We start from the raw sequence: 7045 nt of genomic DNA on the forward strand, positions 1-7045 counted from the left end.
GCGCAGCACCAATGGCTTTTGATTCTTTTAGGATTCTTTTAAGAAATACTCCATCACTGAATAACAGATACTCCCTATGCTCTGAACCAGTGACCGATATATATATATATAGTGTTACTCTTACAGGCAGGAACCAAGCAGTGGAAGTCGGGGTGCAGCCTCTTGCAAGCTCAACTAATGACTCTTTTGCAAAATGTTTGTTTTCTGTTTCTGCCGCTCAGGGCTCTGGCTGATCTAGAGCCTTTAGGACCCAATGAAGGAATGCTTCCACCAGGGGGCACAAAAATGTTTTCCCCAAATTAGGATCTGAGACTGCCAGTGGGCTATTTTGAGTTCCACCTGCCACTGGGCAAAGTAAAAAGTGGGTACCATTGTTGGCTGGGGTGACTGATTTTAATTCTCTAGGGTAAATGGGATTGCTGTTACCCAGTGGGGGCAGGGAGAAATATAAACAAAACCCAGGGGATCTGCTTAATATTATGTTCAGTGATGGGAATACCCTGACAATCCAGTGGTTAGGACTCGGCGCTTTCACTGTGAGGGCCCGGGTTCGATCCCTGGTAGGGGAACTAGGATCCCGCAAGCTGCGAGACCAAAAAAAAAAAAAAAAAAATTACAGTCAGGGAGACAGGCTCCTGATTGGGTAGTTTTCAAAAAATTATTTTCTGGGGCTTCCCTGGTGGCAGAGTGGTTGAGAGTCTGCTTGCTAATGCAGGGAACACGGCCTCGTGCCCCAGTCCAGGAGGATCCCACATGCCGCGGAGCGGCTGGGCCCATGAGCCATGGCCGCTGAGCCTGCGCGTCCGGAGCCTGTGCTCCGCAACGGGAGAGGCCACAACAGTGAGAGGCTCGCGGACCGCAAAAAAAAAAAAAAAAAAAAAAATTATTTTCTTTCTTTCTTTATTTTTGGCTGTGTTGGGTATTCGTTGCTGTGTGCGGGCTTTCTCTAGTTGCAGAGAGCGGGGACTACTCTTCGTTGCGGTTTGTGGGCTCTAGGCACGTGGGCTTCAGTAGTTGTGGCTCACGGGCTCAGTAGTTGTGGCTCGGGGGCTGTAGAGCACAGCCTCAGTAGCTGTCGTTCATGGACTTAGTTGCTCTGCAGCATGTGGGATCTTCCCAGACCAGGGCTCAAACCTGTGTCCCTGCATTGGCAGGCGGATTCTTAACCACTGCACCACCAGGGAAGCCCACCTGATTTGGTATTTAATTCCAACCTTCCCACTGAATACAAACTAAAAAAACAGAGGAAGTGAAAAAAAACTTAAAAGCATTGACAAGCTAGTAGTATAGTGACGAATTCCTGAGCTAACATTTAAGAGGTTGAAGCCCAGAGCTGTAAGCCCAGAATTCAAGGCAATTTTTGTCCTGGGGACATTTACTGATCTGGAAGATATAACTGTGAAGCTAAGCTGTTGTTTGGTGGTCTTTGGTGGGGAAGGTCAAAATCAAAACCCAGAGCCTGCCCAAGGTAGAAGTCAGATGCCCTACTACCAATACATGCCCACTTTAAGATGGGATCCTAACTTCTGTGGACTAGTAGTCCAGAATCATATTATCCAGGTGGTCCAGGGAAGCTCAAGCCTTGAACTTGGATTAAGTGGACCCATCCTTATAATGCCTCTAGTCACCTAGCCGAAGGAAGCATATTTGGGACCAAGCACTATCCTTTCTGAAAGAATGTACTGTCATCCAAGGCCTCAAATTATTTCTAAAAATACTTCTTCAGATACAATATCCAGCTCTTAGTCAAAGATAATCAAGCACACAAAGAAACAAGAAACCTTGCACAAGAACTGACTGCAGGGCTTCCCTGATAGTGCAGTGGTTAAGAATCTGCCTGCCAACGCAAGGGACACGGGTTTGAACCCCAGTCCAGGAAGATCCCACATGCGGCGGAGCAACTAAACCCATGTGCCACAACTACTGAGTCTGTGCTCTAGAGCCCGGGCTCCGCAACAAGAGAAGCCACCACAATGAGAAGCCCATGCACCGCAACAAAGAGTAGCCCCTGTTCACAGCAACTAGAGAAAGCCCACACGCAGCAACGAAGACCCAACACAGCTAAAAATAGATAAAATTAAGAAAGAAAGAAAAAACTGACTGCAAACAATATAAAGCACAGATTGACCCATACAGATTTAAGATGCTGGAATTATCTGATACCGACCATAACATAACACTGCTTATTGTGTTTAAAGAAGATAAAGACAAGTGTAAAAATATCTGCAGACAACACATTTCTATTAAGAAGTGTCACAACAGAATTTTTAAAGAACCACATAGAACTCGTCCAACTGAAAAATACCAACACCAAAATTAAGAACACAATAAATTGGTGAAAAAGCGAATAGGCACTGCTGAAGAGAGAATGAGTGAACTACAGGGTACATAGGAAGACATTGTCTTGTCCTTAATACAGCATGGAAGACAAAAGAAAAGAAAATACAGAATTAGACTAGAAACATAGAGGATATAGAGAGAGATCTAAGATGCATTTAACTGGAGTCCCAGAGGGTAAGGAGAAAGAAAGGGGGTAGAGGCAATATTTAAAGAGAAAGTGATCAATAATTTTCCAAAAATGATGAAATACACGAATTCACACGTTGCAGAAGCCAAATAAGGCCCAAGCAAGCTAAAGAAAGACAATGGAAATAAATACTGAAGTGTCCTGACGTCTGCAACTTACTTTCAGAAGGTCAGGAAGAAAGTTTTTATATTAAAGAGATAGAGCAAATGAGGCAAAATGGTAATAACTGGCAGATCTAGATGAAGGCGTACACTGTACCATCCTTCTAATATTTCTGTGGGTTGGAAATGCTCCAAAATAAAAAGTTTCGGGGAAGTGTCTATACAGGGAGATCCTCCAAGAACTCAAACTCTTTAAAAAAGAAGATTTAGGACATGTCACCTGGTAAAGAACCCTGAACAGGCAAGATGCAGGTTGAAGGCAAAGGTATCAAGAACTGGGTAGTGAAGAAGGGAGGTTATTCACACCAGACAAAGCTTTGTTGTAGAAAAGTCTACATATATTTCTTTTATTGCTGTGTCCAGTGTATTTTTTATATATTTTAATTCTCCCATTCTTCTCTCTTTCTCTCCACTCTTGTGTATAGGGTATATTGGTGGTAATTAACTTTACAGTGTAGTTTGTAGTTTGCAAAATATTGAGATGGGCTGGTAAAGGAATTGCAGGGGGAATGGACATCATCTCGAAATCCTGGACTTGGAAGTGGATGTGGTCATTGACAAGATTGTGAGTTGCCTCCCTTTGGGAAATGAGTGAATGTATTTTGGACAGAAAGAGGCATAGATGTATTATACCATGTATGTGTTATATATTATATAATACATATAAATATATGTATATATATTATATATATATAATAATATCTATGATATTTTTAAGAGTAAATACTAGAATAAGGACATGCATGGACGTTGGACATCTAAAACAGTGGACTGTAGGGATATTTGTCTTTTTTTTTTTTTTTTTGGCTGTGCCATGAGGCTTGCGGGATGTTAGTTCTCTGACCAGGGATTGAACCTGGGCCCACAGCAGTGAAAGCGCAGAGTCCTAACCACTGGACCACCAGGGAATTCCCGTGGCATATTTGTCATTTTTTTGGCTGTCCAACGACAACTTGTACTCCTATTTGTGGGAGGTGGTATCTGTAGGATATGTATAGGACTATCCAAGTTGAAGAGGGAAAGTCCTTCACTCCGCCTCTGGCTACCTTGGTGAAGCAGGTATCCCGAGTTTAGTCTGATGCTTCAGTTTCGCCATCTAGTCCCCTTTCTCCACCCAGACATGGCAACCCTGAGTGGTTTCCCAGGGTCCTTGGCCTGATGCCTGATGCAAGGTAGGTGGGGAGCACTGCCAGGGGAACCGGGACAAGAATGTCCCTCTTTCATGGCCACTCTGTCCTCACCTCAGGTCCAAGCTGAGGTGCCTTCTTCCAGCTGGGTGAAGCTATAAGGAAGGTGTCCTTTTTCTTGTCTTCCCCTCCTGGGCAGATGGAGACAAGCCACTCAAGCGCCGAGGGGGAACCTGCAGGTAAGACGGTGCTGGCCTTCAGCTCCCCACCCTTTGCCTTCACACTTTACCAGGGTCTGAAGCTGAACCCGTGTTGGGGGAGAGGGTTGCAGTTGAGTACAAGCTTTGGGGTCTCACAGTGGGTTCAAATCCCACTACAGATAGTACATCTCCCATTCTGTAAATGATGGCAAAAATTTCAGATTAAAAACAAAAAGTTTGGTGGGAACGTAAAATGGTGCAGCTCCTATGGAAAATGGCAGTTCCTTAAGAAATTAAATATAGAATGATCGTGTGATCCAGCAATCCCACTTCAGTGTACACACCCAAAAGAAATGAAAGCAGGGACTCAAACAGATATGGGTACACCCACATTCAGAGCAGCATTGTTCACAATTGCCAAAGACAGAAGCAACCCAGGTGTCCATTGATGGATGGATGGATAAACAAAATGTGGAATACACAGACAATGGAATATTATTCAGCTTTTAAAAAAATATTTATTTATTTATTTTTGGCTGTGTTGGGTCTTTGTTGCTGCGTGCGGGCTTTCTCTAGGTGTGGTGAGCGGGGGCTACTCTTCGCTGTGGTGCGTGGGCTTCTCATTGTGGTGGCTTCTCTTGTTGCGGAGCACGGGCTCTAGGCGCGTGGGCTTCAGTAGTTGTGGCTTGCGGGCTCTAGAGCACAGACTCAGTAGTTGTGGCGCATGGGCTTAGTTGCTCCACAGCATGCGGCATCTTTGATTAGGGATCAAACCCGTGTCCCCTGCATTGGCAGGTGGATACTTAACCACTGTGCCACCAGGGAAGTCCTCAGCTTTTAAAAAGAATGAAATTTCAACGCATGCTACAGCACGGATAAACCTTGAAGACATCATGCTAAGTGAAATAAGGCAGTCACAAAAAGACAAATAGGGAATTCCCTGGTGGTCCAGTGGTCAGGACTCGGTGCTTTCACTGCCCTGGTTCAATTCCTGGTCTGGGAACTAAGATCCCATAAGCCGTGAGGCTCGGCCAAAAGAATAAAGCAAACCCCCAAACTAAATACCGTATGATTCCACTTGTATCAGGTCCCTAGAGTAGTCAAATTCATAGACACATAAAGTAGAAGGGTGGCTGCCAGGGGCCGGGGCAGGGGGTGTGGGGAAATGTGGAGTTAGTGTTTAATGGGTACAGAGTTTCACTTCGGGAAGATGAAAAAAGTTCTGGAAATGGATGGTGGTGATGGTTGCAGAATAATGTGAATGTACTTAATGCCACTGAACCATATGCTTAAAAATGGTTGAAATGGGGGCTTGCCTGGTGGCGCAGTGGTTAAGAACCCGCCTGCCAATGCAGGGGACATGGGTTTGAGCCCTGATCCAGGAAGATCCCACCTGCTGCAGAACAACTAAGCCCGTGCGCTCTAGAGCCCATGCTCCACAACAAGAGAAGCCATGGCAATGAGAAGCCCGCGCACCGCAATGAGGAGTAGCCCCCGCTCGCCGCAACTAGAGAAAGCCTGCGTGCAGCAACGAAGACCCAACACGGCCAAAAATAAATAAATAAATTTTAAAAAAGGTTAAAATGGTAAATTTCGTGTTATATATGTTTTACCAGAATAAAAAAAAACGCATCACCTTTTAAAAAACAAATCAGTGTAGTCAAGAAAAATGCCTCCTGGTCTAATTCTGCTTTGGCCTCTGGTATGAAATCTCTGCCTAGAGGTAGAAAAGCCTGGGGGTGAGGTGGGAGTCTGAGATTTGTAGGGTCAAAAGGATGGAAAAGAACCAGCAGAGAATGGAAGAGGGGTCACCGAGGCCGGCATTGGCCTCCAGCTGCCCACGTGGTCTGTACCAGTCAGACACGAAGCCCCACGCCAGCACCTTCCCCTCCTCTCGGTCCCCACTGTCCCCACGCGGAGCCAGCCCTCTTCCTGCAACGGCTTCTTCCTCTTTGATCTTTGGTCCGTCTCCCTACTCGGCCTGGCTGGTGACCCTTCTAAAACCTGGGTCTGACCCCCCGTCTCTCCTGCTTAAACTCTTTCGGCAGCTCCCATGGCCTCAGCTTCAGCCTTGCAAGGAGAACTGTTCTAAGCCGACTCCGACCCAGTTTCCCAGCTTCACGGTCCTGCCTTTCCCGAGCCCCATGTTCCTTTATGTCTCACAGCATAACCATGTTTGAATACCTTCCATGTGCACGCTAATAAACGTTATCCCTGACTTGCTTAACAACCCTGCTAGGTTGTTAGGTAGGTATCACTGGCTGCATTTTAGAGATGGGGAAACTGAGCCTCACAAGGCTAGGTTGGACTCAGAGACCTTTGCTCTTTTTGCCACATGTCAGATCCTCTCTGTCACTCACTCTGGTGCCTCAGTGCCTTTGCTTATGCGTGAGCATAAGTCCGTCAGCCCTCAGGTTTGGCTCAGAATCACGACACCACCGCACCCTTGCCCCAGACATTACCAATCTTGGTGTTTTCTTCATGGTGTTCAACACTATTGGAAATTTACTTGCTTACAGATTTGATATCCTTCCCCCCACCAGACTTGGAGCATGTCTGATGCACTGCAGGTGCTCAGTAGGCAGCGCTGATGAGATGGGTCTGCTGACGAGCAAGGCTGATCCCGCCCAGCCCCAGGCCCAGCCCGCCCTGCCGTGCGCTCCCTCAGTCCTCTGGCGCCCGAGAAGCTGTTGGTTCCACTGCGCCAGGCCTGTGGTTATTCCTTGCCTCTTGGGCCTCCCTGACAAACCCCAGCCCCCAGGGCCAGCTCCTGGCCTACTCCGGTGCTTGGCTGTCTCTTGTCAAACACCCGAATTAATGTCAGAATATCCCCAATTGGCACTTGGTTCGTTCCTGCTTCATTCTCACTATGGGCTAGGAATGGGGTACCGTCTTCCAGAAGGCAGGCTCTGCCCTGTTCAAGGCCCTCTGGGGCTGGGGTCTCCCCCAGGGTCAGCCCACAGCTCCCAGAGCCTGGCCTGACTTCAAGAGGAGCCTGGGGGCAGGGTACGGCGAACACAAGTACCAGCA

Source organism: Globicephala melas, chromosome 8 (genome assembly GCF_963455315.2).
Source record: "Globicephala melas chromosome 8, mGloMel1.2, whole genome shotgun sequence".
Taxonomy (NCBI): Eukaryota; Metazoa; Chordata; class Mammalia; order Artiodactyla; family Delphinidae; genus Globicephala; species Globicephala melas.